Below are 25,205 nucleotides of genomic sequence, written 5' to 3' on the forward strand. Positions count from 1 at the left end.
GTGGGGAGTCTGCTAATGCATGGTGGGTAACCTGGGGCAGATGGAGGGAATGAGGGGGTTTGGGTGGTCTGGCAGCCCAGTTCTTCCCTCCTGTGCCCTATGTTCGGGGTCTTGCACATACAGGGATTGACGGCAGAGTCCTCAAGGCACAGGGCAAGCAGAGCAAGCCTGACTCCCCTGCCATCCCTGGGAAACACAGCTGTGTCTGTATCACTGCAATGGCTGCAGGGGTTCTGCTGCTGCCTGCAGAATGACTGCACCCTAATCATTGTTCTGTCCTTTCCTTACAGGGAAAGCCTGGTCCCGTGGCTCCCAAAGGTGAGTTTCCTCTCCCCTTCCTGTGAAACCCACTCTTGCTCCAGGAGGGCTGGAGCCTGAGAAACCTTGTTGCTGTGCAGCACAAGCACACAGGCAGGAGCAAAGCCATTCCCTCTGGGGTGCTGACAGGCCTGAGAGTCATTGGCACCACAGGACAGAAGCCGTTTGTCCCCAGGGCTTCCTACCAGCATCTCCTACCAGCTTCCTACACCTGCAGCTGTTGGGACGGTTTTTGATCCTGCAGTTCCCACCCAGGACAGCATCCCTGCGAGTTCACTGTGCCTGTCCCTTGGGGTGCAGGCTCTGCCTCATCCTCTCCTCACCCCACCTAACCTGGGCACATCTTCTTATGCAGGGCAGAAACCCCACAAGATGCCCTGCAAGAAGAGCCCTCAGCCTTCTGAAGGCAGACCCTGAGGCACTAAACCCTAAGGTGGCTGTGTCTTTGTGGCCTGTGCCTTGCTTGGGCTGCTCATGAGTTCATGGTGATGATCCTACATGGAGCTTCTCATCTTGGTGCTCCAAGAACACTTCTGCTGCTAAGCTCTGGCTCTGGCACCTACCCAGGTCACCCCACGTGCCTTGAACCAGCACTGCAGGGCTGCAGCAAACACCCCAAAGTCAGAGGAGAAGGACAAACAGAAGCAAGAGGAGGCTGACAGGCCAAGGAAGGGACATGCTTGCAGCAGGAGGGAAGTGACTGCTGCTCCAGCCTTGCCGGAGGTGCCTCTAAGTGCCAGAAGAAGCTGCTGAACACCTGCTTGCAGGGGCAAAGGTGAGACCGGCAGTCCCTGTGGCTTTGGTGCACACGTGGGGGCTGTGGGAGAGCTCCCCTGTGGCAAGGGAACTGAGGGGTGCCAGAAGGTAGGAGAGGAGCCCACGGGGCAGAGCCAGATATGCCCTCTGACTCCTCATTTCCCTCTTCCTTCTCCAGGTGAAGCCCCTGCCATGTGAGTGTCACCTGCTGCCACCTCCTGAGGAGCATTTGAGGGGCCAAAGAGGAGCTCAGGCAGGGCCCGGCCACAGATGGAGCTGCTCTGTACCTGTGCTCACACTTACGTGCTACTGTTGCATCCTGCCAGTGTAGAAGGGAGAAGCTGAGCCTGGTGATGGGGCTTTTTATTGCTGTCCACAGGCATTTCAGGGGAAAAAGGGCAAAGACCACATGTTGTGCTGGACTCTAACTCTTCCCTCTCCCTCTTCGCTTTCTGGCTGCTAATCCACTGCTTTTAGCTGACTAATAAAGTATTTTGTGTAGAAATCACCATGCATGCCTTTTCATGTGAAGTATAAATCCCTCTGTGCCCAGTCTCTTCCCCACAGGGGCTGGAGCAGACTTCCCCTCCACCTCATCCCCCCAAAATAAAGGTAAGCTCAGCCTCCCCAGTCCCAGGAGTGAGATACTGCTCAAACAGACGCTAAAAGAGCAACTACAACAAAGCCCCTGGGAGGAGGAAGGTCAGTGCAGTTACCTGGAAACAAGTTAAAAAAACAGGCTCGAGCTTGTTTTCACATAATCCTCTTGATTTTTTTTGTTTCCTCTTCTGCAAGGGCAGTGCGAGGGACAGGCAGAGGGAGAAGGGAATGAGGGGAGAGTGTGTTTTTACACTCACTGCTAGACAAGATGAAGGTGGCAGCACAGGAGTCACTGTGGAAGCTGCTGCTTCCCAAACCTCTATGGCTGGAACAGCTCATGCACACCAGCCTTTCTGCACCTTTGTCCACACTTAAATGAACTCAGAACTCACTCAAGACTGCTTACCCTGGTTGGGCAGTGGGCAGCTGCCCTCCTTCCCTGAGGAATGGGGTTGTTGCAGGACATGGGGACACTGCCCTTCCCTGGAACTGCTGCCTTGCACAACTCTTGGGATGGGGAACAGCTCAGTCTGCGATTTGAGCTCACAGTGTTGGTCTGGGTGGCTGCAGCATCAGCCAGGGGCAACGTTTGATGTCAGTGGCTCCAGACCAGGAGGATGGAGAGCACATGGACAGGTGTGAAAGAAAGCCTCAGGCCATGTGGCTCCAGCAGCAGGCAGCCCTGTGCAGCTGGATGCTGCAGCAGGTCACAGCTGGAGGCAAAGTACAGGGCTGCAGGGACTGACCTCCATCCCCACACACCCCCAGCCCTTCTGCATGGACTCACAGCATCGCCTCCGTAACGGGGAGAGATCTGGAGCCGGATGGTGACTGTGCTGCCATGGGCCTCATACAGCCAAACCACCACAGCCTCAGGCCTTGGCCTTTGGGGCACTTCAGACAGATGAGACAGGCACAGCCTCTCCAACACAAGTTGCTGTGCACAGCTGAGCCTGACCACCACTCGGTGCAGGTGAAAGAGCAAGCCCTGCCCAACAACAGCACCTCAGTTAGGCCCTCTGCTCTCCCCTCCTCTACCCCAGCACCTGCCTGCTTGAGAGTCTCCAGCACGATGGCAGGTGAGCTGACAGAAAAGGCACTCCAGGCTGGGCACTGGGCACAGCTGGCTGGGACCACATGGAGGGGGAAATTCAAATTGTAAGCTTGCTGAATCACACCAACCTCCTGGAAGGAACCTGCAGCACAAGAACCTCTCTCTAGTCAGCCTCTGTACACTGATGGACAGCACAACAGAGAGAGATTAAAAAAGAACAGAGACAGTGAACAGGACACAAGTATCCCGTGGGAAACAGTGGCACAAGGAGCACCACAAAGCCACAGAGAATAAAACAGAAACAGGAGTGAGGCATGGAGAAGGATGGAGAGGAAGACAGAGTGCCAAACACATAGCAAGGACAGAGGGACACAGTGACAAAGAGGAGAAAAAAGGACCCAGAGAGGAAATGACCACAGCACACCAGTGGGGGAAAGACAGGCAAGATGCTTCTCACTCCAGCCACTACACAAGTGCAGCTTCCCTGGAATTTCATGCTCAGCATCTCTTCCAAGCTCAATAGGTGAACAAACAGGTACCCCCAACATCTCCTTTCTTTACATGAACCCACCAGGAGAACCTGGAATCCAAGGATGGATCTTAGCATGGGAGTCCCACTTGCTACTTTCCACCTTTTCTCCAGCTTAGCCCTGGGCTGGGAAACAAAAGACAACAAACACTTTAAAATCAGTCTTGAGGTGTCTTGAGGATGCCTAGGTCTGGGAGAAAGCCCATCCCACCACCACCCTCTTGGCCTTTTCCCACTCTGAGGAACTGTAGAAAGGCACATCCAGTCCCTAAGCAGACAGCCTGGGATGTTTTCTGCACACCAAATGCCACAGCCTTAAGCACCAGAAACTGGATGATGCTCTGGATTGCAATTCACAGACTCAGTGAATCCTGCATGGGACAGCCAAGACATCTGTGTGCCGAGGAAATAAAGTCACCATTTTTAATAGTTTAAATATCCATGGAAGTTATCGGCTACTTACAACAGTGAGCTTCATACAGCCTTCCCATACTTATGGATTTATCAGAAGAAGCAGCTACAGGTTCCTTCCTTTTGGAGCCCAACTCCAAAAGGGAAACTTCTCACGTCTGCTCCTGAGAAAAGCAAATGGAACTTCAGGAGCTCAGGAAAGCGATTCCCTCTCCTGAGTCATGCCTCACCTGCTCGAGCATCCACAGAGCTTTTATACCACCACTCTCTCTGCTTTCCACGTTCATTTAAATGTATGAAGCCTGCAAGCTCTGCCCCAGCCGCATCTTCCTTGCGCACGGGCACTGCCCCACCTGCTCAGGTGCTGCTCCCTTCTGCTGCGCTGCCTCTCGCCACGAGGCCGAGGTGGGAGAAACCGCACGTTTTGTCTCCCAGGAAAGGCTCTGCGGGGCGGCCCCAGGTAGCCCCGCTGCTCCTCCCCGGCTCCGCTCCGGGACCGCCCCCCGCAGGTGCCACTGCCGTACTCGGGGCTTCTCCCGGGGCCTGCCGTTCTCCGCTCACCTTCAACCTCGCTGCAGCAAGTCTCGCCCTCCTCCACTGTCACTACAACCCTCGCCCGCCGCTGCCGCAGCCGGGTCCCGCGCCTGGCGCTCCTGAGCCGCTGCCGCAGCCTCTCACAGCCGGGCCGGGCCCGCCGGGTGTTCCCACAGAGCGACAGCGCCGCGAGTGCGGGACCGGCCCTAACACACCGCGAGGGCCAGGTACGGCACTGCGCATGCGCTGCCTTTTTCCACAACACCGCGCATGCTCACGAGTGTCCCCTTTCCCCTTCACCAGGTGACAATGCGCATGCGCGCTGTCCACCTGCAGTACCGCTTTTCGCCAGCAGGTGGCACCGGCGGGTTAGTGACAGTGCCCGAGCGCCAGGCCCCGCCCCGCCCCGCCCTCACACGGGGCCGGAGGATTCCGGGCATTGAGGGAGCAAACGCCAGACCAGGATAAATCATTAACGAGTTGCAAGACTGCTTGAACGCGTCCAGAGGAGGGCAAAAAAGCTGGGGAAGGGCTTGGAAAACAAGCCATATGAAGAACGACTGAGGGAGCTGGGGGTGTTTATCCTGGAGAAAAGGAGACTCAGAGGTGACCCCATCACTCTATAACTCCCTGAAGGGGGCTGTGCTCAGCTGGGGTTGTTCTCTTTCTCCAGGCAGCACTGACAGAACCAGAGGACACAGCCTCAGGCTGAGCCAAGGGAAATAGCGGTTGGATATTAGGAAGAAGTTTTTCACGGAAAGAGTGATTAAATACTGGAATAGTCTGCCCAGGAGGTGGTGGAGTCACCATCCCTGGATGTGTTTAAAAAAACCTGGATGTGGCACTTGGTGCATGGGCATGAGATAATGGGGAATGGGCATGTCCCCACAGCTGCCAGAGCTCCAGGAGTATTTGGACAATGCTCTCAGGCACAGGATGGGGTTTTTGGGGTGTCCTGTGCAGAGCCAGGGGACTCAATGATCCGGATGGATTCCTTCCAGCTCAAGAAAATCTGTGCTTCTATGATTGATTTTATCTAATCAAGATGAAAATAGTCTGGAACATTTGGCTTCTCATCTCCAGCTTTCAGAAACGATGTGGAGATCTGTCAACACCGTCAAGGCCTAGAGTAATCATAAACTCAAGGAATGGTTAGGTTTGGAACAGACCTGAAAGATCATCTCATTACACCCCCTGCCATGGGCAGAGAGGTTTCTCCAAGCCGCAATGTCCAGCCTGGCCTTGGACTCTTTCAGAGGTAGGGCAGCCGCAGCTGCTCCGGGCAGGCTGTGCAGGGTCTCACCACCCTCATAGGGAATAATCTCTTCCCAGTATTCAATCTAATCTTGCCCTCTCTCACTTTAAACTCAGCTTTAAACTGAAAGTTTAAACTGAGCCTTCGGCTTCAGGCAGAAGCAGTGCAGCCCACAATGTTCCCTAACAAAATGCTGAAGCAGTGGACCTGTACAAGCTTATGGAATACAGTTTAAAAAATTTGGTGTCCCAGACTTGGTTCATGGGGCAATAAATTTCCTCCTTTCTTTGTTGCAGTCACCTACTTCTCAGGATCTTGGCCATGATGTGGTTCTCATGTATTTTCTTCCTGTTAGACTGAGCAAAAATGCATTCAACAGCCAACAGCCCTGATTTTCGTGTGCGGTTTTTTTTGTTTGTTTCTTTGTTTGTTTTTGGCCTTTTTTTTTGTTTTGTTTTGTGTTTTTTTTTTTTTTTTTTTTTTTTTTTTTGTTTTTTTTTTTTTTTTTTTTTTTTTTTTTGGGTTTTTTTTTTTTTTTTTGGGCGGGGGGGATTGTTTTTTTTTCCCCTTTCCTTTCTTTCTTTCTTTCTTTTGAACACTCTTGATGCTACCTGCATTGCAGTTCTGCAAGTTAATCTTGTGGATGCGTGTTCACACACAGAATCAGTATCATTGCAATCTGCACAAGAAAACCAGTTAAGTGCAGACAGGAGGGAGGCTCAGGGGGGAAACACAGCCAGAAATCAATTGACTCAAGTCTGTGTATCAAAAGCACTGGTGAGAATCCCATCAATAGCATATAAACCACAAAACACCTTTACCTTCTCAAGCATTTGATGTGTGAATATAAAAAACATATATATATACACATACATATTAAAAAATTATAATATATAAAAAAATATAAAATATATATAAAATATATGAACATCAAAAGAAAGGCAGTTGGCACCTCTGTGTTGCTATTAAGGAGGAAAAGAAGCAAAGAAAACAGCAGTAGGAGAAGAAAACAGGGAGATCAAAGGAACTTTGGAGAGAATGACAGATTTTTTTAGGTTGGAAAAGCCCTCTGACATCAGCAAGTCCAGTTTCTATCCCAGCATTGCCAAGGCCACCACTAACTCACATCTCCAAGTGCCACATCCACACAGCTTTTAAATCTCTCCAGGGTAGGGGACTCCACCGCTGCCCTGGGCAGCTGTGCCAGGGCTGGACAAACCTTTCCAGGAAGAAACTTTCCCTAAGACCCAACCTGAACCTTCTCTGGAGCAACTTGATGCTGTTTCCTTCAGAGTGGATAAAAGAGATAGCGAAGGATTGTGGTTCACACTTGCAGGGACAAATACCTACGGATGTGAATAGGCACCTTCGTCACTCCTGCTCCAGCTTTGTGCCTCCTGCTCACCAGAGAGACCTGCTCACAGTCTTTCCAAATTGGGGGGGTGCCAAAAAGAATCTACAAACCTGGGGAATGTGAAGTACAGGAAGGCAGGGAAGGAAAAAGCTGAAGGACAGCAAGTGAGCATTTTCCCAACCTCCTCTTCTTGATCACCCAAGAAAGAAAAGCTGGGTTGAAATCTACCTGTGGAATTTGCTTATGGAGCTGGTTACAACCCATGTGAATTAAGATTCAGTTACTTTGATGGGCACAGCATTCAGCAGGGGCAGCAAAAAGACATGAGAATCAAGCCTCTTGCCTCTTTATCAGTACTACCAGGAGGATTTCAGCCATGGACATGACTACTTGGATTAGGTTTAACGTGGATGAGAGCCCTTGGATGGCACAAACAATATTCACATCAAGGAAGACTGGGACAGGAATGATCTGAGGAGTGACAGGTGGCAAATGAGTGCTGAAAGTTTTGGTGGTGTAAGATGTGAAAGAAATATCAGGTAACAAAGAAACAAACAGATAAGAAAGAAATATCAGATAAACAAAGAAGCAAAAAGCTGATGAGCTGGATGCTAAATTTGGGTGAAAACCACAGCAACAATCCCCATCCATCCATCAGACCCTTTCTAGGTGAGAAAAACCAGACTGAAATGGAATCTGAACCAAGTAATTGTATATTTTATCTCCTCTTTTCATTCTTATTCATTAAAGAAAAAGGACCAAAAAGCAATAATAACCTCTTTTGTCTTATCCTGCAAAATACTTTGCCTTCCCAAATCCATGAAAATAAAATTCCTTTTTCTCCAACAGTTCTCTACCAGCTATTTTGTCTCTGTTACAAGAGAGGGTTGAATGCAATAACATACAGATGCACCTGAGAAGTGCTTAGGTTGAGGACATGGAACTTTCTCTGGAGTAGGCTGCAGGGTGCAGCTGGAGCAGTTACTACTTCACCAGTCTCTAAGACAGCTTGCTCTTCTTCCCACTGGATTGCTCTGGTAGGACCATGGTTGCATCAGGATCACAGGTGCTATACTAAGAGGTGTTGATGATGCAGCACCTGGCTTAAGGATGGAGCCAGCAGCCCATAAATCAAATTAAATTAAGGTCTCATGATCCCATGGCAAAAGAATGGAATTGGGATGCAGCGTCAAACAGACAGGAATGAAATAATCTTTGGCATCATCCCTTGTGCATCCTGCTTGGACATAAAGAAGGATCCAGTTAAACCTTTGAGCACCTTCCAGTGCCCAACTGTACTCCACCAGGGCAGCCTGCACCGGGCCTCTCCACCCTCACAGGCAGGAATTTCTTCCCAATATCCCATCTAACCATGCCCTCTGGCCATGGGAAGCCACTCCCCCTTGTCCTGGCATTCCACACCCTTGTCCAAAGTCCTTCTCCAGCTCCCTCGGAGCCTCTTTAGCCACTGGAAGCTTCTCAAAGGTCTCCCCACAGTCTTCTTTTCTCCAGGCAGAACCACCCAAGCTCTCTAGGGTGAATACAGGCAGAATACAACCTCACAGCCTGTTGGTCAGGGTGGTGGCAGCAGTCCGATGAAACGGTGGCTGTAGTCCCATTGGAGTGATGAAACAGTGATCCTGTAGTTAGGTCTGGTCCTTCTCTGAAGGTCCAGTGGTGGTTACGGAGGTCTCATCCTCTGGGAATCCAGTGGGCAGTGCTGCTGATGGTGTTCCAAATCTCAGCTTATATCCAGGTAGGAATGCTTGGTTCCTCCCCTGGGCAGAGCATCTCACAATGGGGTGATGTAATTTTATGAGTCATTCAGGGAGCCCTTGATGCCCCATTAACAGAAGATATCCCCTGGAGGGAGTTATCAGGGATGAGTCATGGAGAGGATAAAGAACATTGCCTCTCCTATCTTAACAGCTTATGAAGATGGTAATAGAACACATACTTGTGGTTACATTTTACATTGTAACCTAAGACACAAAGGATGTGCAGCTGTCTAGCAAAGGAGACTCCTGAATTGCTAAGGACATGCTTAACTCCTTCCCCCAAGCGAGTTTTCTTTCCCCAGCCACAACCGAGGCAAACACTGTCTTTTACTTCCAGCATATTCATCTGGAATTTTTCACGAGCCCTGAACTCAAAAAAAGTACTTCTAATTTCTTACTAGAAAACAAGTTTCTGTGGTTAATGAAATATGACTCCACCTAGAAGGATGGAAGACATCCTTTGATTCGTGTTCCTTGAGTCATCCTTGAAGAGGAATGGTGGAAGGGGACAGAATAACTTTATACAGCTGCTGGCAATAAATTATTAAAACCTTTATGAATATAGCATATTATCTGTCTGTGCGCCTTCAGGCATTTTCTGTTCCTTTTTTTGCTTTTAAAGCAATTAATCTTGCAACTGCTCATCATTTTCAGAGCCAGTCTTACAACTCTGGAGAATGTGTGAAAATTGGAGAAACTGGAGTGGGGCACTGGCAGAGGAGCTGAGGATTCACCAGTGGGGGTTTGCAGGATGGGACCATCCTCAGTGGGATGTTTTCTGGGGTATTCTGTTGGAAATTACAAGTTCCCATGCTGGGACTCTCATCCCTTTCTTGAGAGCTGCTCCTGACTATTAGAAAATGCATTTTCCATGTCAGTCTGCTCTTCCTTATAATAATCCCATTACTCTCAGATCCCTCATCTATGCCACCCCTGAATCATTTATTTCTTGCTTTCAGCCCTAGTCTACTTCCTAAGTGCCAAACTGAAATTTGTGTTGCTTTCTTCTTTCTTGTCAAAATACTCTAAAAATCCAAATCTTCATTTACTTCTAGGCTTGACAGCAGTGTTTCACTTCACATGAAACCATTTGGGCCCCTATAAATCATAAAAACAGTTCAGGCCTTCATAGCCTTCCCACTTATAAGTCTCCTAGTAGGAGATATTGACCAGAGTGCTGCCTTAGAGGCCTGTCCAGAGGGGATCCCAGACTCACAGACAGAGGCTGGAGTTGGAGGAATGCTTTTCTCCATCTTTCTGCCCACATCAGGGCAATTCTGTGTGAGTAACAAAAGAGAAAAAGAGAAGGGTTCTTAATTTTTTTTCTCTGTTCTGAGTGAGTGTTCTGCACTATCAGCTCGGGCTGTTCCCGTCGTCACCTTAGTGATTACTTAAGTGCTTCACACTTGGCTGAACAGCTTGATCAGGACACCACAGAGCCCTGAACCATGTCAAGATACCAGCCAGCCTTGTTGCTATGGCAGGGGAGAAGTGGTTCAAGTTTAAGCAGTGATACATGGATTTTAAGGACTCTCAAATTGTCCCAATGGGCTACAGCTTGGGATTGCATCCTGTGGGTCTGCAGGCACTGACATTGCCAGTGAAATGGGGCTTCACCAGTTGCTCCAGCAATCCCTCTGCTCAGATTCTGCAGGACTTTTGCCTGGCAAAAATAATTTGCCTTGAATTTGTAAATAGTCTGGGATCTTGATTTTGGCAAATTTGTCCTTGCTGAGAAAGCTTCTCCTGGCTCCAGTAGAGCTTGTGGAAGATGGGCTGCTCCAAACACTGTCATGGGGAGTTGCAAAGTCTCCTCTGAGCAGTGCTGAAGGAGAGCCCATGGCTCGGATGGGGCTTCACACCACAGGGAGGTTGGAGCCAAATCACTTGGAGAGATGAAGATCTGCTCCGTTGGAAGGTGCTACAGATCTGACCTGATGAGTGATACACATCCAGCTCCGACAGGAAGCTCAGAAGAGGATGATGTGGAACTGCCAAGGAGGCCAGTGGCCTCTGGGCTGTGCCAGCTCTGGGGTGGCAGCAGGGCCAGGGCACTGCTCGTCCCCTGTGCTGGCACAGCTGGGGCACACCTCGAGTGCTGTGTGCAGTTCTGAGCCCTCAGGTTGGGAAGGACATGGAGGGGCTGGAGCCTGTCCAGGGAAAGGAAGAGAGCTGGGAAGGGGCTGGAGAATTCCTGAGGGAGCTGGGAAGGGGCTGAGCCTGGAGAAAAGGAGGCTCAGGGGGGACCTTGTGGCTCTGCACAAAATCCCTGCCAGGAGGGGACAGCCGGGGGAGTCGGGCTCTGCTCCCAGGGAACAGGGACAGGAGGAGAGGGAACGGCCTCAGGCTGGGCCAGGGGAGGCTCAGGGTGGATTTTGGGGAAATTAGGGAAAGGGCTGTCCAGTCCTGGCACAGACTGCCCATGGCAGTCGTCCCCATCCCTGGGAGCGATTTAAAAGCCATGTGGATTTGGCACTTGAGGAGATGGCTTAGTGGTGGTCCTGGCAGTGCTGGTGTAGCAGTTGGATTCAATGGCCTTGGAGCAGTTTTCTGACCTAATTGAGTATGTTGTTTTACGGTTTGTGACAGGAGCACATCCTGGGGAAACCCCTGGCAACTGCGATGTGATTCCACAGCTCTTTAGGAAAAGGACTTGCTGCGTGGAGAGGTCTCTGGGAGGGAGCAGAGGTGGTGTTGGTAGCAGCCTGCACAGCAGCAGGGTGGTGGCACCGGGTTTGCAGAGTAGCCAGGAGATGGAGCCCACATACAAGACACCACAGAATCCAACCTCCTGCCACGGGCAGGGACACCTTCCACTATCCCAAGGGAGCTCCAAGCACCATCCAACCTAGCCTTGAATACTGCCAGGGATGGGAGGTCACAGCCTCTCTTGGCAACCTGTGCCAGGACCTCTCCACCTTTGCAGGGAGGAATTCCTTCCCCATATCCCATCTAACCCTGCCCTCTGGCAGTGGGAAGTCATTCTCTCTTGTCCCGTCCTTCCATCCCTTGTCCAAAGTCTCTCTCCAAGTTTCTTTGTTGGAAAAAAACCCACCTTTTAGGCATGCACCCTGACGTCACCTCTGCCATTCCATCCTCCGCCAACACCCCTGACTGTCACATGCATGCCGTGCTGGTTTTGCATTGACTGCTATTTGGTGAGGAGGGAAGAAACCAGTCACGAAGTGATTTTTCTAAGAGAAGTTGTTAACAGCTTTTTCTATGCCCGACAAAACCAATCAGTGACTAGTTTTGAATAATGACACCTTGTTAAACCTCTAGAAAGCTGAACACGCCTCTGAGAACACACATCTTAAAAATCAAACACACCCCGGGAAAGCTCTTTTCTTCCCCCTTGGGAACAGGTCACAGACGCTGCCGAGGGCCCGGGCCCTTGTCGGGCAGCCCGCAGTGCGCTGCCAGGCAGGAGGAGGGGGGGAGAAGGAGCCTTGTCCTGGCCAGGCCGGCCCCAGCGGCTTGTCCCCAGTGAGCATCTTGTCCCGGGCCGGTTCCTGCCCCCATCGTGGCCGGGGGGGCCGGGCCGGGCCCCAGCGGTGCCGGCAGGGGAAGGAGGGGTGGCCCAGCCGTGCGGGGCTCCTGAGATCCCCCTGAGATCCCCCAGCCGCCTCTCCCCCGCCGGGACCGCTTCGGCCACCCCCCAGAGACCATCGGGACCTCTGCAGGCCCCGGAGAGATATTCACTCTTTCATTGCATAGATGAAACTTGCAAAACATCAATCCTTCTCCAGTGAGGGAAAAGGACAGAGTGAAAACGCATAAACAACATGACACTGACATTAGTGAAGGAGGAATCAAGTCCCAGATGGGAGGAGAATGAGAAGATGCCTCAGTCTTAAGCTGAAATTCTTTTGTGAAGCCACGGTGATAGACTGTGATATATTAGAATATCCTCTTAATTCGTGGAAGACATGTATGGAGTGATAAAATGTTCAAAGTTGCAGACGTGAGCAAAGGCATTTGTGCTGAATTAAGTAAATGTTGAAGTAGCTGTGATTTCATGAGAAACTTCAACAGAGAGAAAAGAGATGAGATGAAGATTCTCTGTCCCCAAAGAAAGCGAGAAGGAGATCTCTGTTCCCAGAGATGAAGACAATCTTAGAGATAGATGAAGAAAACCTTTGCTGTTGAACAGCTCATCCTTAAAATAGTATCTCATGAGTTTAACATGGCCCATGAGTGCAGCTGTTGGAAGGCTGCGTGAAATGGGAGGGAGTTCACGAATGCAGATTCCTGGTGAGAACTGAGGCCATGAGAGAACTGTTTTCTTGTGGAGAAGTCTCCATGACATAGCAAAAGAGACTCCTCTCCCTGAGAGAACTGATGAAATACTATTTTAGAGGTGGTAAACTGACCGAGTTCCAAGTTTTGTCTCTGTATGTTGTCAGTGAGAAGTGAAAGAAGGTTGTGGAGGGAGGGGATGTCTTTGGAAAGTTTTAGTTTGATTTTTTCCCCCTCTTCTTGTAGATTTGTTAATAAAGTTTTCTTTATACCCTTTAAGTTTTGAGCCTGCTTTGCACTTCTACTAATCCTATCTCACAGCGGAAAAAGAGTAAATAATTCTAGTGGGCACTCAACCCACCACATTATTTGGTGCACTGGCTGGGAAACAAAAGTTGGCAAACTAAAACCACTAAAATCCAACGACCCAAATGCAGCCCCCTTGAACAGGGGGCACACACTGGGTTGTGGGTGGGCTCAGCTCACCCTTCTGGCCTCAGTCAAGGGACACATGTGCAGCTCTTGTGACAAAATAGAGCATCCTCTGCTGTGTGGTCACATCCCCCACTTGTGACAAGAGGGTTGGCTTTGGGGCAGAGCTTGTCATGAAACCAGTGGAAAAAGGAGGAAGAGCACCATTCCCCACAAACCAAGTCCACACATGGTTTGTGGCCTCAGCCTGCAGAGCTTGTGGTCCAGCATGGCTGGAATGTTCCTGGCTGCTGTCACCTCCATTAAATACACCCAGGGTTGCATTTGCCTGATTTTTCTCTGCCTCTGTCTGCAGAAGCACAGTTCTGGCTGTGGCTTTCACATAAATCAATTTCCTCCTCTTCCTGAAAGGCTGGTTTGCTCACAACCACAGAGAAGGTGATGTGTCCTGCTGTGACAAGCACAGAGGAAGAATTTGGGAGCTTCCATATCAGTACCTCCTGGCTCAACAAGACACCCCAAGATACGGAAACAGAAAATCATCCTGACTTTTAGATCACCCTTCTTGAGGAAGGCTGTAGTTAACTCTTGCTGTGGCCGTGTACTCAGCTGCCTTCTCTCGGCATCTCAAGGCAGGTGGTCCTTTGGCCACAGAACCAACAAAAGGCAGATCCCTCTACAAGTGTGAGACCATGCTTATAAGCTTGAGATAAAGCCATCTGTTTTTATCATCTATAGCACACTCATGCCTCCCTCCAGAGAGCACTTTTTCTTGGCTATTAGGTCTTCCTTGTGAGGCCAAGTGACCAAAGACAAGGAAAACCCTTTCTAGAAACCAAGAGCCTGACTTGGGCTTGAGGTCTGATCACTAATATCCCATTAAGCAAAAAGGACTGAATTTCAGCAGTTGTCATTTTATATTTTCACAAAAAACCAGGATTTTCTTGGTCTGAAACATCTGCTATCAGATGCTGTGCAGCAGAGCAGCAGGACCAGGATCCAGGACCCAAACTCCTTAACCTCCATTCCAGCCATAACTATGATGGGCAGTGAAGTTTTTTCAAGTCAGATCATCCACATCTCTGCTCAACTTCCCAAAGAGTTTTTCTCTTCACTATGAGGATGTTCTGCACAGGAAGGTGGGAGCCTGGGGTGGGGCCTATCCCCAGCACATGGGAGCCTGGTACATCAGCTCCAGTACAAAGCATCCCCCAGAGATTCCTGCTTCCCACAGCTCCCTCTGGGGAGGATCGCCCCAGCACATCCCGCCGGCCCGTGGGGCCCCCTGCTCATAATGCCCCTTTATAAGGCTTCACAAAGGCCTTCTTGGTTCATCTCCAGGCTGCTCTGAGAGGTTGCCAAGGGTGTCTTTGCAAACAATAAGGAGCCTGTGTTTGTAAGGCGGCTGCAGTCACAAATGCTTTTTTTGTGACCTGAAAATGAAAATAGCTCCTTCTTTCCCTGCAGATCTTCTTCTCTGTCTTCAAGTCACCTCTGAGGGCTGCAGCAGTGTGACGGCCATGGGGCTGCTGGGGGGGAGCAAGCTCTCTCCCTTTGCTGACATCCTTCCAGCTGAGTCCTGTCATGAGCATTTTCTTGCTTGTGCAGGCCAAGAGTCTCAAAGAACACTTGGCATCACCTGAAAATGCTCTTAATGATGTAATTTTGTCAAGTAATTCAGCCAGCTGGATGGAAATCCTGCTGGACTCCTTGGGATGCGGGTCTTCCCTAACCAAACCAGGCTCATAGTGCCAGGAGACGTCCCAGTGAAAGAATCTTGGAGGGTACTTGAATACATCTCCCAGCTGAGACCAAAGCTGCACAGGCACATGGCACACTGCTTATCTGCTCCAACGCCACCCACAGCTGGAGCAACACTTTATCTTCATTTGCTAAATTAACAACATCTCTAGATAATTTCCTCCCTGGTTGCAGAGGACCTTCCCAGCAGAGCCTCTCCTCCATGCTGCCTTTACCCCATGGTGCATCAGAGGCCATTCCAGAGGACATCACCACAACCTCTGGTGCATGGGGAAATGTGGAGACATCAGATAGTCCCCCAGCCCTGACAGATGAATCATACTGAGGGAATCCCAGCTCTGCAGTTAGAATGGTTTTCCTGGGAAAAGGGAAGAATTTCACCCTTGGGTTTGAGGGAACAGTATTGAGGCTGCTCAGAGATGGAAAAGGCATTGCCTGGAGCTAGAAAATGTCCAGCTATATCTGCATCGACTTTCTGCTAGCACATGAACTCATGTGGTGGATTTGTGATCAACAAAGGAAACCAAAAGTAAGTTTACCTGCTAAAGCCTGTGAGAGTGGAGAACTCCACTCTGAGGGCAGAGAGATCTGGGGATGTAAAATTCATGAGCATATATTGCTGCACACTCCTCTGACCAACACTTCTCAGCCCAGTATGTGTTTTCCCTGTCTTGCTCCCTGAAGAGCAACATCATCTATTAATGATCCTGAATGGCTGAACACATGCTTGTCTCCTAGTGAATGACAAACAAAACCAGATGACCCGTGAATGAAAAATAAGGTGGTGACATGCTCTGAGCAACATTGTTCAGTGATAAAGAGATACTGTCATGGTAGGATGGATTGTCCAACAATAAAAGAATCAGTCCCAGGAGTGATGGACTTGGCTTGCAGACTCAGCTCTTGAGCAACCCTGATATAGACTTAAATAAATCACTGCAAGAAATCATCAGGGCTGAGAATAGACCAGGATCCTACTGGCTGTGTGGTGACTGAGCACTGTTCCTACTGTGTGTTTGTTAGCTTGGTGTGATGAGTTAATGGTCTCCCTAGACTGGACAGCCTACTTCAGCAAAGCTCTGGGGAGTAATTGCCTCCTTCCTTGGTAATATCAGGAGGATTTGGAGATGGAGACCAAACCCCTCCCTCCCTATAAAGTGCATGGTAGGAAGGCTGGGTGTGAGATGAACTGCTTGGACAGAGAATTGTTCTGCTGGCAAGTCATACAGGGCTTAATTTATAGATAGTATGAACTCATTTACCTTGGGAATATTCCCTCCTGACTCACAGCAAGGGGTGAGCGGGCTTTGGCAAGAAAAAAGCACTGAGGCACAGCAGCCCCCTGGCTCACTGAGCTCAGATGTGCCATCAATCCATAACCATCTCTCTTGGACCAATCTGGCACAGAGAACTCAAAGAGAAATTGGAAACATTTGTCTGCAGATTGTGCTGAATCCATAATTTACTCCGTTACTTTGTTAATTGCAGTACCTGACGATTGTGGAAGAAAAAGGAGAATCAATGGATTTACATTTCAGTCCTGCTTGCAAGACTTTTTTTTCTCCAAGGTCATTGAGATAAGAATATTTTGCTCAGGATTTAAGATATGCCTTTGATGTATAGTCAGCAGGAGAGGGACTAGGGTGATATGACTCCTGGGCCTAAATTTTGAGCCATCTCAGACCCAAACGGGGAGGTCACAGCTGATCACAGTGATCCAAAAAGTGCAACTTACCCTATCAGCCACATGGTAGACACGTCCTCTTCAGTGGCATGACCAAAGTACGTCCTTTGTGGTTGTAACTTCAGATGCTGCTCCAAGACCAGATAATATAATTATTAATCATTGAACGGTCAGAAAGGACCTTAAAGACCACCTCATTCCAACTCGTGTCATGGGCAGGGACACCTTCCACTATCCCAAGGTGCTCCAAGCCCCATCCAACCTGCCTGGGACACTTCCAGGGATGGGACAGTCACAGCCTCTCTAGGCAGCCTGTGTCAGGCCTCACCAACTTCATAGGGAAAAATTTCTTTCCAATATCCCATCTAACCCTCTGCCAGGGTGAAGCCATTCCCTTGTCCTAAGTCCCTCTGCAGCTCTCTTGGAGACACTTTAAGCACTAGAAGGAGTCAAAAGGTCTCCTTGAAGCCCTCTCTTCTCCAAGCTGAACACTCTCATCTCTCTCATCCTGCTAATAATAACTTGGTTATTATAGTTACTAATAACTAGTAAGAGATCAAGCTGTTCTCAGAGAGAAATGCTTTCTTCCACATTAACTACTCTCCTCCAGAGAATCTTACAAGCACTTCCTTTCAAGATGACCATCTCCTCCACCCAACTCACTAATGGGGAGGGTCTCTATTAACCCCCTGAAAATCTCAGCCCCTGACTCATCAATGATTCTTTGCAGCTGTGTCCTAAATCTGGGCTCATCAAAGCCCTGACAGTCAGTGCAGCCCAGCTGGGAGATGGGATAAATATCCCATCATTTCAATCACATTTCATGGCTCCCACAGCTGAGACTGGGCCATTAGGAGATGCTGCTCAGAGAGGAGAAGCATGAGGAAAAACTGCTGCCCTAGGGAGATACAGGGAACAATGAGGCAAAAATAGCAGCTCAGGGTCCTGCTGGCATTGCCAGCCTGAACAGAGGCACAGATAACAGCCCTATGCATGCTGGAGATAAATCCCATCTGTGGCTGCCTGGATGAGAGACTGGACATAGAACACGGATGTGAGGACAGGAGCCAGGAATTGTATCCTTTTAGCTCTGCTAAGACATTGGGCTAAACACAATGTGCAAGGACATTTCCAGTGAGATGCTATAGGAGGTTTCCCAGCATGTACCAGGAACAGTGTGGCCAGCAGGACTAGGGAAGTCATTCTTCCCCTGTACTCAGCCCTGGTGAGGCTGTACCTTGAGTACTGTGTCCAGTTCCTGGCCCCTCAATATAGGAAAGACCTTGAGAAGCTCAAATACATCCAGAGAAAGGCAACAAGGCTGGTGAAGGGCCTGGAACACAAGCCCCAAGAAGAGCAGCTGAGGGAGCTGGGGGTATTTAGCCTGGAGAAGAGGAGGCTCAGGGGAGACCTCATCACTCTCTGCAATTGCCTGAAAGGAAGCTGCAGCCAGGTGGGGGTTGGTCTCTTCTCCCAGGTGACCAGTGACAGGATGAGAGGTCACAGCCTCAAGCTGTGCCAGGGGAAATTTAGGCTAGGTATTAGATGATAAAAATTCTTCACAGAAAGAGTGGTTTGGCAGTGGAATGGGCTGTCCAGGGAGGGTGTGGAGTCACAATCCCTGGAGGTGTTTAAAGAAAGACTTGATGAGGCACACTCAGTGCCATGGTTTAGCTGATAAGGTAATGTTAGGTCACAGGTTGGGCTCCATGATCTCGAAGGTTTTTTCTGTGATTCTATAATAATCTTTGATAACCTCCCTGGAAGTGTTCAAGACCAGGTTGGATGGGGCTTGGAGCAGCCTGGGATAGTGGAAGGTGTTCCTGGCCATGGCCAGGGGGTGGAATGAAATGGTCCCTTCCAACTCAACCCATTCTGTGATTGTCTGATCATTCTATCATTCTGGGGGTCAAGAATGGCAGGGTGGTGTGGGAGCTGGAGGTGTGGAGAATGATGGATCACCAGCACTTGCAGACAGTCAGGGCTGGGAGAAACACATCAAGAAGATCTCCAAGAAAAATAAATCTAAAAACTCAAATTACAAAGTCTTGTATTAATTATATATATTATAATTCCAAGTCTTGTATTAATCATGCATTGAGCTTCTGAAATTCCTGACTCCAGGTTAGGAGAGGGTTAAGAGAAAGCTCTGAGCTCTCTGACTGCATGGGATAAAAGCTCTGAGCTCTCTGACTGCATGGGATGCTCCCAAGGATGAGCTGAAATCTCCCTGTAAGGCGTCCTACCCTTTTGACCAGACTCAAAACAGAATGTCTCTCATCATTAAGTCAATTCTTCCAGGATGGCAAGGAGGGGCATTTTCATGGCTGATTAGCTCTGCAGAGCTCAGGCTAATTCAGCTGTTATGGGCAGATATATTGTGCTCCTGCCTTGCAGTAGCCAGCCTGTTTGTTGGAGTGGGAAGTCGCTCAGAGCAGAAGACACTGCACCAAAAATCCTGCAATGGGGGCTGAAGAATGACAAAACTGCAAAGCCAGATCTCAAAGCCTGAAGTTTCTTGTTTGTTGTCCTGACAGTGTTTATGTGTCAGATCATAGAATCATACAATCACAGGATGTTTTGGATTAGAAGGGACCTTAAAACTCAAGCCAGTTCCACCCCCCGCCATGGGCAGGGACACCTTCCACTAGTCCAGGGTGCTCCAAGCCCCATCCAGTCTAGCCTTGGACACTCCAGGGATGGGGCAGCCACAGCTTCTCTGGGCACCCTGTGCCAGGGCCTCACCTTCTCACAGGAAAGAATCTGTCTGCATTCAACTAAAGCTGAGCTGGCTGAAAGCAGGGAAGTGAGGCACTCAGATGCAGAAGTGAGGTACTCAGATGCTCTGCTCTGGAAAGCCAAGTCTGATTTCACTAAGCTTTTCCTTTTAATTCCCTTTGTCTCTTCTGATTATGCCAGAAAGAAACCAAATCCCATACAATGCATTTTTACCTTGCCTCCCTAAAGCACGTCCCATTCAGAAGCAGCTGAGTGCATTTTGGGGAAGCCAAGGGCTGCCAGAAGCCATGAGGCTGTGAATGCAGTGAGAGATGATGCCTTCTCAAGGGCGTTTACTGGTGGAAAAGGCTTTGTTCCCAGTAGTTCATGCACTTGATTTAAATGTTGCACAAAAATCCTGCAAAGAGAAACTGCTGGAACTCGTCTGTGGCTGGGATCAGGTGGGGAAGGGTAAGTGCAAGGCACAGAGGGGATGGTTTCCTGTGTGCAAACCTGAGGTGCTGAAGGCTGGCTTTTGCAAGCTGGAAAGGAAAGAAGGTTGCTGGGGCTGTAGGCAGCTGGTGCTGGCTGGAGTGGACTGCAGTGTGTTCCTGCTAGCATCAGGGAGCTGGGATATATTAGGGGTAATCGGGAGGAGACAGGAAAGTACAGGGCTTTATCCTGTGTCTGCAAGGCCTCTGTCCTCTGAGAGTTGGATGCCAAAAGTAGATTTATAGGATAAGTCATGGGACTGTGATGCATTGTGGCAAGAACAAGTGAGCTGCAGCCTTCATAGAATCATGGAATGATTTGGGTTGGAAAGGACCTTAAAGACCATCCAGTTCTGCTGCCCTGCCATGGGCAGGGACACCTTCCACTAGAACAGATTGCTCCAAGCCCTGTCCAACCTGGCCTTGGACAGTCCCAGGGAGGGGGCAGCCACAGCTTCTCTAGACAACCTGTGCCAGGGCCTCACCATCCTTATGGTAAAGAATTTCTTCCTCATATTTAACCTGGGAAAGCTACTTGTGGCGTGGATCCAGGCATTTGGTGCAGAAACTAGTGATGCCAGTGGGATGGATAAATCCTCTGCATAATTACAGAAGATGTGAGGGACAGAAGATGTCTGGGAGCATCTGTGAATTCTGGGTGCTGACAGAGCTCTGGGGATGCTCTCTGTGTATTTGCTCACATGTAGCTTGGTTTAACTCAGCAATGAAGAAGCTGGAAAGCAGAGGACTTGACAGGCCGATTTCTATCCATCTGTAGGTTCTTAGTCCTGATTCTGTCACCCTGTAGTGGAAACAGGCCAAAGCGAGGGTGACCTGAACTGTCTGGGAGGAACTACCCCAGCTTGGTGGCCTGTGTACAGGAGCTTAGGGCAGCATACACACGTGTCAGAGCACCCCAGGACTGAGGTTCTCAAGACTCACATGTTACAAACGGGCCCTCTGATGTGCAGACCTACTGAGGAACACCACTAGCACTGTGAAGAGATTTTCCAGTTAATATCTTGAGCCTTCCCAACATGGTTTTGCATGGCCTCATCCCTTGAGGTCTTCAAGGGTAGGCTGGATGGGGCCCTGAGTAACCTGATCTAGTGAGTGGTATCCCGGCCCATGGGAGGGGGTTAAACCACATATTCTTTAACTCCCTTGCAACACAAACCATCCTGTGATTCTAAGTGGTTGTCACTTCTGCACCTGCTCATCTCCACTGACACTGGTTCAGTGGTTTCTCCACCCATCTGATGTCAGAAACTGATGTCAGTTTCCCTCTGGAGACAAGAGGTGGCCAGTGATCCATGAAACCCCATGGCTTCACCCCATGTGAAGTGTCCACCACCATCTCCTAAGTGGAATTTAAGCTTGTGTAACAGATCTCAGTCCTGGGTGACAGAGGCTATTACAAGTTAATTATCTCAATGTCTACAAAGAGAGTTCATTTCCCTGAGAGTGCCTTGCTCCTGAGTCACCCTCATCCACCTGCCTACCTTGCCTGTTGATCAGTCATAAGCACTTCCTAGGTAGCCAGATGACTTTTATAGGATCACCTCCCACAAGGCAAATCCTCTAAAAACAGACAGCAGAACATTTAATCACCATCTTCACAGCAATTCTAATCCAAACACAAGACCAGTTACCCTCTCTAAGCCTTTTTAATCCTTTTCCTCTAATAAGAGATACCATGCTGAGGAGAGTAACACCAGCAGTCTCAATTCTTGGATGAGGTGTTCTTCGGAAGTTTCTGCAATTTTTCTAGCCATCAGCCAGGAGTTTGTTATGCTCTGTGAGATTGGGCAGAAGAAGGTGAAGATATTTTCACACCAGGAAAAAGAATATACAAATGAGAATGATATATTAACATCCCTCACAAAACAGCTTTAGAACAAATCAAGGGTCATGAGCAACCTGATCAAGTGAGTGGCATCCCTGCCCAGGGCAGGGGTTTGGAACTAGGTGACCGTAAAGGCCCATTCCATGATTTTATGAAATAACCCTTCTCCAGGGCAGAGGACTTCCTAAAATGGTGTCAGAAAGCACAGATTGCAGCATAGTACCTGTAGGCAAATTAGGGAGTTTGGGGTGTTAAAGCTGTGACAAATTATGCAGAAAACAGGTTTGCCTCTGGATATTTGCTGTAAAATACTTCCTCTTCACCTTTATTCTGACATTTTTATAAGACAATATAAAAATGTTCATATTCAACAATACTGTTCTGTTTGTTTAAGTAACAAAAATTGAGCTTGCAGGCATTTCCTGGAGAAAGCCTTCTGGTGAGGAGCTTTCAAGTTTTAACTGCTTATTAAGCCTCCTGTGAATATCCTGTTTTGACACCGTGGATATCGAGGCTGCTACACGATCAGTTGAGACTATAATGTGATCACTTAATGGTAGGTTGTTATTTCTTAGCACTTAATTATGGCAAGGTGCTTGTTGTATGTCATTAAAATTACTCCAGCATGAAAACACATCTGTTATGTGTATGAGGATGTCTAACATGCATATTACAGGTTTCAGCCCCTCTACTCTGGAGACAGACTGGGAGAGCTGGGGATGTCCAGCCTGGAAAAGAGGCTCTGGTGAGACCTTTCAGCATGTTTCAGCATCTAAAGGGGCTCCAGAAGAGCTGAAGAGGGACCTTGAACAAGGGTCTGAAGTGACAAGACAAGGGGGAATGGCTTCACACTGACAGAAGGCAGGGTTAGATGGGGATACTGGGGAGAAATTGGGAAGAAATACATCCCTGTGAGGGTGGTGAGGCCCAGGCACAAGTTGCCCAGAGATGGTGTCCAGGTGCCCCTGGATCCCTGGAAGTGTTCAAGACCAGGTTGGATGGGGCTTGGAGCACCCTGGTCTAGTGGAAGGTGTCCCTGCCATGGCAGGAGATTGGAATGAGACGATTTTGGGATTCTGTGAACTGCAGAAGTTGAATTTTTTTTTTTTTTTTTATCTGCTGTACATGGGTGTCTGCATTGCAGCCCTGTGGTGTGTACTCTATCCTGGGTCTCTAAAGGCTTTCCAAACACAACAGATAATTGGATCTCACACTCATCTGCAGACCAAAGCATGGTACAGTTTTGATTTCCTGTTTCAAAGACAAAATTTGCTTTGAAGGTTTGTACCCATCTTTCTTACAGACCCCCTTAGAAGTACTGAAAGGTTGCAATAAGGTCTCTCGGAACCTCCTCTTCTCCAGGCTGAACAATCCCAAGTCCCTCAGCCTTTCCACATAGGAGAGGTACCCCAGATTTGTGATCAATTCTCTACTGTCTACAGAAAAAACCTCTGGGACTGCCTCAGAAGAAGACATAATTACAGGATGGTTTGGAGTGAAAGGGCACTTAGAGACAATCTCATTCCAACCCCCTGCCATGGGCAGGGACACCTTCCACTAGACCAGGTTGCTTCAACCTGGCCTTGAACACTCTGCAAATGGGGCAGCCACAGCTTCTCTGAGCAACCTGTACTAGTGTCTTACCTCCCTCACAGGGAAGAATTTCTTCCTGAAATCTCATCTAAGCATCTTCCAGTTGCTGCCAGTTTCACAGGCCTACTGGAGTGAGTCCCACCCTTTGGGACAGAGGCAATGCTATCCATAAATTATCAAGTAACCCCGTAGCCCATGCAGCATTTCTGGCCTGAAGCAAGGATGGCATTTGAGGCTCCAGAAAGGCCATTACAACTTACTCATTGCTGGAGCACAGTTCAGCCAAGGAATGCATTTTCTTGGCTCTCCCTGACTGTTCAAGACTTAACCATGACTTTCTAACACCAATCTCTGCACATCATTAGCAAACGTTGGCCAAATCAGCAGCTGTTCCTTCAAGGTGGGCATTATTCCACGTGCTTATTCTTATATTTATCTGCCAGTACCAAACACAAGCTGACTCACAGATTCCCAGATAATGTTTCTATCCAATGTTCTTTCTAAAACACACAATCCTGTTATAAAGACACCCCTGGGGTGTGTCTTGTTGAGGAAAAGGCCGCTCTGTTTTCAGTCTGCATTCCCAAACACAGCAGCAGCCAGGTTTGTGTGCTCAGGGTAGATCCTTTCAGCAGAGTCTGCACAAGACAGTTCTGCTCTTTCTAAACCAGCCTTTCTTGTTTTAGCAGGTGTCTCGTCATCTCCCAATGGCTGTGAACCTGCACTTGCAGTTGTGTTGAATTGGGGGTGGTTTTTTTCCCATTCCTTTGCCTCCCACCTCTCCTCCTCGTCTGTCTTTGCTGAGACTGGACACTCACACGATCATGATGAGGATAACTCAAAATATTGGAAGAAATGTCAAAAACTTTTCTGTATTTATTTCATAGATCACAACATTTTACATTTAATCCACATTTATTTTAACTGAAAAAAAAAATGAAATCCAGGCCCCAGACTATTCTGGACTATAATGAAAATCTGTTTCCTCCCAAGGGATTCCACAGCAATCTCCCTCTTGAGCCAAATGTTCTGCTTCCTTGAACAGCTGTACAGGGCTCAAACTGCAATAGCCACCACCCCAAATTGTGCCATGGAGCCGAGCTTTTCCACCACAGCCTGGGAGCCCAGAGATGTGAGATCCACTGAGACTGTGAGTGGGGTAGGAGTACAGTCTGCACCAAGGCAACAGGATGGAAACAAAACACAGGAAGTCAACCTCCATGAGCTGATGGTCCCTCCTTGCCTTTGACTCCATGAACTGTCATAAATCTACATAAAACAGTTGTATGATAGCATCTGTTTCCTACTCTGTTCACTTCTCTCTCCCTTTCCTCATGACCCCTCTGCCCTTGCACCCAGATTTTGCAATGACTCACCCAGTGGGGCAAAGGCTGCTGCGGGTCTGCTCCCAGCAGATTATTCCTCCCCTCTGTGCCACCCAAAAACCATGCCCTGGTCGTACTCTTCCTGATGGAGTTACACTGTCTCTACCAAGGGAGGAACAAACACGCTTCCAAGGTTCTCTTACTCCTAAAATGGGTTTAATCCCCTGGTAAGCCTTGTTAATATGTAGGCATTGGCAGCTGTACTGCAGCTAAGTTGCATGAAACTATTAATCTTGATTTAGTGTTCAGAGGTGCTGACTAATCATGTATCCTCAAGCTCAAAATATTTCTCCAAGGTGGTTTGAGCTGTTTGGTGGGAGAGGGTTGGAAGGGGAGATTTCTTCCAACTTCAATTTTTCTGTGATTCCACAGTTCTGCTTTCTTTATCCATAAGAATTCACCCCTGTATTTTGTGTGTTCTCTGTATGTCTATTTCTCTCTTTTAGGCACTTCTTACTCTATAGTGC

General features: G+C 48.8%; 1 long non-coding RNA gene across 1 annotated transcript in view; it reads right to left on the reverse strand.

The window, feature by feature from the left end:
* Window positions 1–1,082: 1,082 nt before the first annotated feature.
* LOC310909459 overlaps window positions 1,083–25,205 on the reverse strand; it is a 34,732-nt gene continuing 10,609 nt past the window's right edge. The window contains exons 2-3 of the long non-coding RNA XR_014590077.1: window positions 16,757–16,833; window positions 1,083–3,832 (exon numbers count right to left, since the gene is read on the reverse strand). This is a non-coding gene — a long non-coding RNA (uncharacterized lncRNA). The remainder of the gene's footprint in view (window positions 3,833–16,756; window positions 16,834–25,205) is intronic.

Source organism: Zosterops lateralis (genome assembly GCF_965231275.1).
Source record: "Zosterops lateralis genome assembly, chromosome: 5".
NCBI classification, from domain to species: Eukaryota; Metazoa; Chordata; class Aves; order Passeriformes; family Zosteropidae; genus Zosterops; species Zosterops lateralis.